The following is a 6,640-nucleotide window of genomic DNA, read 5'->3' as shown; positions in this document are numbered from 1 at the left end:
GACAGCGTGTATGGCGAGTGGTTTGCTAATGTCAACGTTATGAACAGAGTGCCCCATGATGGCGGTGGGATTATGGTATGGGCAGGCATAAGCTACGGACAATGAACACAATTGCATTTTATCAATGGCAATTTGAATTGTGCCATTCATCCGCCAGCATCAAATTTCAGCATGATAATGAACGGCCCCATGTTGCAAGGATCCGTACACAATTCCTGGAAGTTCTTCCATGGCCTACATACTTACCAAACATGTCTCTCATTGAGCATGTTTGGGATGCTCTGGATCGACGTGTACGACAGCGTGTTCCAGTTCCCGCCAATATCCTGCAATTCAAATCAAATCAAATTGTCACATGTGCCAAATACAACAGGTGTAGACCTTACAGTGAAATGTTTACTTACAAAGCCTTAACCAACAATGCGGTTTTAAGAAAAATAAGTGTAAAGTAAAAAATAGATAAGTAAAAAATAAAAGTAACATAATTAAAGAGCAGTAGCGAGGCTATAAACAGTAACAATAGTGAGGCTATAAACGGGATACCAGTACAGAGTCAATTAGCAGGGGCATCGGTTAGTTGAGGTAATTGAGGTAATATGTACATGTAGGTAGAGTTAAAGTGACTATGCATAGATAATAAACAGAGAGTAGTAGCAGCGGTCTTATGTCTTGGGGATAGAAGCTGTTAAGAAGCCTTTTGGACCTAGACTTGGCGCTCCGGTACTGCTTGCCGTGATGTAGCAGAGAGAACAGTCTACAATTTTTATACCGCCTTGTATAGAGGTCCTGGATGGCAGAAAGCTTGGCCCCAGTGATGTATGCACTACCCTCTGTAGTGCCTTGCGGATGGAGGCCGAGCAGTTGCCATAACAGGCAGTGATGCAACCAGTCAGGATGCCCTCGATGTTGCAGCTGTATAACTTTTTTAGGATCTGAGGACCCATGCCAAATCTTTTCAGTCTCCTGAGGGGGAATAGGCTTTGTTATGCCCTCTTCACGACTGTCTTGGTGTGTTTGGACCAAGCTCTCAACCTGCTCCACTACAGCCCCTGTCGATGAGAATGGGGGCGTGCTCGGTCCTCCTTTTCCTGTAGTCCACAATCATCTCCTTTGTCTTGAGCACGTTGAGGGAGAGGTTGTTGTCCTGGCTCCATACGACCAGGTCTTTGACCTCCCTAGCACAGCCATTGAAGAGGAGTGGAACAACATCCACAATCAACAGTCTGATCAACTCTATGCGAAGGAGATGTCGCGCTGCATGAGGCAAATGGGGGTCACACCAGATACTGACTGGTTTTCTGATCCACGCCCCTACTTTTTTTTAAAGGTATCTGTGACCAACAGATGCATATCTATATTCCCATTCATGTGAAATCCATTGATTAGGGCCTAATTTATTTATGTAAATTGACTGATTTCCTTATATGAACTGTAACTCAGTAAAATCTTTGAAATTGTTGCATGTTACGTTTATATTTTTGTTCAGTGTAATTTCCTCATCAGTTTTGACATTGATGTTATTTTATGTAAATATGTTGTGCTATGGTCCATATTCTAGCATTTATTTGCTGACTGTGTTACAATACTGTTGCTAACAGTTGTTATGGAATTAGTGTATGGTTTACATTGGGAATTTAGAACTTTACCGGTAACTATTGCATAATAAGATCCATTACAAATGTATAGTCCTTGTAATACTGGAGTCCTGATTTGTGTGGGGCTGGACAGGGTCCGGACCAGAGGTGACACACACATTCCCTGTCCACTGCACCATAATACACACACTCACACGCTTACACTCACACTCACTTTGTTTGTACTCATGTTATAGCCAACTCTTGACTTTGGTATTAATTGTTTTTAATACAATATTTTTTATGTAGTTCACTGTCATTTATTCATGATCTTTAACTGGTTAAATGTTTGTAGTTTGAATGTTTCAGGATTGATTGACATGTTTAAATAGTTGTAAATATCTGCTCGATATGAAATGATCAGTCTAGACTCCGAAGCCATTCGGCTATGGGTTTCAGAACCCTGTGATAATGATACAAGTTATATTAGCTTAAAAAGGGTTTATTTACAACCTCAGGGGTATAACATGTTTGGCAAAGTGATATAGGAGATTCTGACATGAAATATAACCCCTAACCCTAACATGAGTTCAGTCTAAGCTAATGAGAACCAAGAGGGGTCTAGCTTCGTGCATGCCTCCACTGAGTGAGAACGGCTGCAACCTGTCCTACTAGGCCCCTTGCGTGCAACTAACACTATATCTGACCCCAATACAGTAGTGGTCGTCAGTGATGCAGCTTTCTGTCCTTCATGACTGGGAAAGGCCTAGATTCTAGGCCGTAGAAGATCCTACAGCGATCTCATTAGATCAAAACCGGATGGATCAACAGTGATTCATATTACTGGTTTGCATCCTAAAAAAAGGAAAGTTGTGTTTTGCTGCATAACACATTATTTGTCTACCGATATGATGTGGATCATTGTCAGGTTATTAGATGTATACGTTTCAGTAACAACAGAACACCATGGTTGCAATAACACTTTTAACAGGTAGTTTGTAAATGTGTAGAATGTGTTTGTTTTGGGTCATCACTGGTAAATGAATTGATGTAAATTAGACAGTCAGAGGATTTTCTGAGTAACTGGTCAGGGAATAGCACTTTCCATTCAGCTTCAGGCAACTTTGATGTAAGGCTTGATCACACCTGTAGTGACTACTTTATCAGGCCCATTGATAGTGAACAATGGATAAGCAACAATGTATTACACCCAACACAATGTTGACAAAAAAGGTTTTTATCAAAAAACTATTCATTGTGATAATGGGGTTAATTGTAACTGCCATTGCAAATGTTTATGACTGGGGGGAAAAAAATAAGATACACAATAATGAAGTGATAATTGTGAGGAAATACTGTATGTTCTTCATAATCAAAGAAAAAATACAGGTTGACTTGTTGTCTACATTCACAGTACACTTTGATGTGTTTTGAATATGGTGTCTGCATTGAAACACCTCCTCCAGTTCACACATTTACTCAGATTCTAATTCAGGATTTACAACTTTCTACGCCGGCAAAAATTCTGGTTTATTAACCAGGTTTCCATCCAAACTTTCTATGCAAGTAAAGTACATGTTGGATATAGAAAATGTCATGACCTGATGGAAACAACATATTTCCAAATGTCGACAAAACGAAATACGCTAGACAATGTGAGATATTTTTGTGTCAGTAAAATACTTTTTGTGAGAAATGTGGGCTGCAGGGGCAGTATTGAGTAGCACTGATAAAAGGTGCCCATTTCAAACGGCCTCGTACTCAATTCTTGCTCGTACAATATGCATATTATTATTACTATTGGATAGAAAACACTCTCTAGTTTCTAAAACCGTTTGAATTATATCTGTGAGTAAAACAAAACTCATTTGGCAGCAAACTTCCTGACCAGGAAGTGGAAAGTCTGAAAACGATGCTCTGTTCTAGGGCCTGCCCATAAATGGGCATGATACGTATTAGTATACATGCACGTCATACACCTTCCACTAGATGTCAAGAGGCAGTGAGAGAAGAAATGGAGTGATTATCTTGGTCTGAGGTGGAATAAATCCTCTTGGAATGACGTGTCACCCATTTCCTGTTTTCTGGAAAGCGCGAGGATGGACCTGGCATTGCCTTCTGGAAAGCTGTCGTTATAGGCGACTACTATCTCCGGCTTTGATTTTATTTGTTACATGTGACAATGTCATCGTAAAGTATGTTTTTTCAATATAGTTTTATTAGATTATTGACATTTTTTCGGGACGTTAGGCGTGTTGCTTTGTCTGCGTATGTTCAAGAAGGAGAGCTTCGCGCCACTTTGCTAGCTTTCTGTGCTAATTGACTGGAGAAGAGGACGTTCTAAATCCAAACAACGATTGTTCTGGACAAAGGACCCCTTGTACAACATTCTGATGGAAGCTCATCAAAAGTAGGACCCATTTTATGATGCTATTTCATATATCTGTCGAACTGTGTACTATTAGTTTTGCGCCCAGGTTTTGGGCACTATCTCGCCATAACGTAAGCCTTATGTCGTAATGAAGTTATTTTTAGAATTCTAACACTGCGATTGCATTAAGAACTAGTGTATCTATCATTTCCTATACAACATGTATTTTTTAGTCATGTTTATAAATAGTTATTTGGTCAGAATATGTGAGTGTCAGATAAATATCCGGACGTTGTGGGAAAAATATGCTACGTTAGCACAATGTATAACCACTGATTTCAGCTCTAAATATGCACATTTTCGAACAAAACATAAGTGTATGTATAACCTGATGTTATAGGACTGTCATCTGATGAAGCTTATCAAGGTTAGTCAAAAATTATATATCTTTTGCTGGTTTGTTACGATCGCTAACTTTTGCTGCTGGGAAATGGCTTGTGTTTCTGGCTATTGTGGTAAGCTAATATAATGCTATATTGTGTTTTCGCTGTAAAACACTTAATAAATCGGAAATATTGGCTGGAATCACAAGATGCCTGTCTTTCATTTGCTGTACACCATGTATTTTTCAGAAATGTTTTATGATGAGTATTTAGGTATTTGACGTTGGTGTCTGTAATTACTCTGGCTGCTTCGGTGCTATTTCTGACGGTAGCTGTGATGGTAGCAGCAATGTAAAACTGATTTATACCTCAAATATGCACATTTTTCGAACAAAACATAGATTTATTGTGTAACATGTTATAGGACTGTCATCTGATGAAGTTGTTTCTTGGTTAGTTTGGTTGGATCTTGGTTAGTTATGTTGGTTTTGTGCATGCTACCTGTGCTGTGAAAAATGTCTGTCCTTTTTTGTATTTGGTGGTGAGCTAACATAAATATACGTGGTGTTTTCGCTGTAAAACATTTTAAAAATCGGACATGTTGGCTGGATTCACACGATGTTTATCTTTCAAATGCTGTATTGGACTTGTTAATGTGTGAAAGTTAAATATTTCTAAAAAATATATTTTGAATTTTGCGCCCTGCACTTGAGCTGGCTGTTGTCATAAGTGTACCAGCGTCGGGCGTGCAGCCAGAAGAAGTTTTAATGCACAAGTATTGATATAATAACCATCATATTGAAGTCTCCCAGTCCCTGCCTCTGAAAAACATCCCCACAGCCTGATGCTGCTACTACCATGCTTCACCGTAGGGTTGGTGCCAGGTTTACTCCAGACTTGACGCTTGGCATTCAGACCAAAGAGTTCAATCTTGGTTTCATCAGACCAGAGAATCTTGTTTCTCATGGTCTGAGAGTCCTTTAGATGCCTTTTGACAAACTCCAAGCGGGCTGTCATGTGCCTTTTACTGAGGAGTGGCTTCCGTCTGGCCAATCTACCATAAAGGTCTGATTGGTGGAGTGCTGCCAGAGAGGGTTGTCCTTCTAGAAGGTTCTCCCATCTCCACAGAGGAACTCTGGAGCTCTGTCAGAGTGGCCATCGGGTTATTGGTCACCTCCCTGACCAAGGCCCTTCTCCCCCTATTGCTCAGTTTGGCCAGCCGGCCAGCTCTAGGAAGAGACTTGGTGGTACCAAATAGAGGTTGACCGATTACTTAGGGCCAATTTCAAGTTTTCATAACAATCGGTAATCTGCATTTTTGGACGCCGATTATGGCCGATTACATTGCAATCCACGAGGAGACTGCGTGGCAGGCTGACCACCTGTTATGAGAGTGCAGCAAGGAGCCAAGGTACATTGCTAGCTAGCATTAAACTTATTTTATAAAAAACAATCTTAACATAGTCACTAGTTAACTACACATGGTTGATGATATTACTAGTTTAACTAGCTTGTCCTGCGTTGCATATAATCAATGCGGTGCCTGATAATTTATCATCGAATCACAGTCTACTTCGCCAAACGGGTGAAGATTTAACAAAAGCACATTCGCGAAAAAAGCACAATCGAAGCACCAATGTACCTAACCATAAGCATCAATGCCTTTCTTAAAATCAATACACAAGTATATATTTTTAAACCTGCATATTTAGTTAAAAGAAATGCATGTTAGCAGGCAATATTAACTAGGGAAATTGTGTCACTTCTCTTGTGTTCCATGTAAGCAGAGTCAGGGTATATGCAGCAGTTTGGGCCGTCTGGCTCGTTGCAAACTGTGTGAAGACCATTTCTTCCTAACAAAGACCGTAATTAATTTGCCAGAATTTGACATAATTATGACATAACATTGAAGGTTGTGCAATGTAACAGCAATATTTAGTCTTAGGGTTGCCACCCGTTCGATAAAAGACGGAACGGTTCCGTATTTCACTGAAAGAATAAACGTTTTGTTTTCGAAATGATAGTTTCCGGATTTGACCAAATTAATGACCGAAGGCTCGTATTTCTGTGTGTTTATTGTATTAAAATGATGTCTATAATTTGATATAGCAGTCTGACTGAGCGGTGGTAGGCAGCAGCAGGCTCGTACGCATTCATTCAAACAGCGCTTTCCTGCGTTTGCCAGCAGCTCTTCGCAACGCTTGAAGCATAGCCCTGTTTATGACTTCCAGCCTATCAAATCCCGGGATTAGGCTGGCAATAATATAGTGCCTATAAGGACATCCAATAGTCAAAGGTATATGAAATACAAA

Source organism: Salvelinus alpinus, chromosome 13 (genome assembly GCF_045679555.1).
Source record: "Salvelinus alpinus chromosome 13, SLU_Salpinus.1, whole genome shotgun sequence".
Taxonomy (NCBI): domain Eukaryota; kingdom Metazoa; phylum Chordata; class Actinopteri; order Salmoniformes; family Salmonidae; genus Salvelinus; species Salvelinus alpinus.
The sequence above is the reverse complement of the archived record's forward strand: the minus strand, read 5'-3'. Positions refer to the sequence as shown.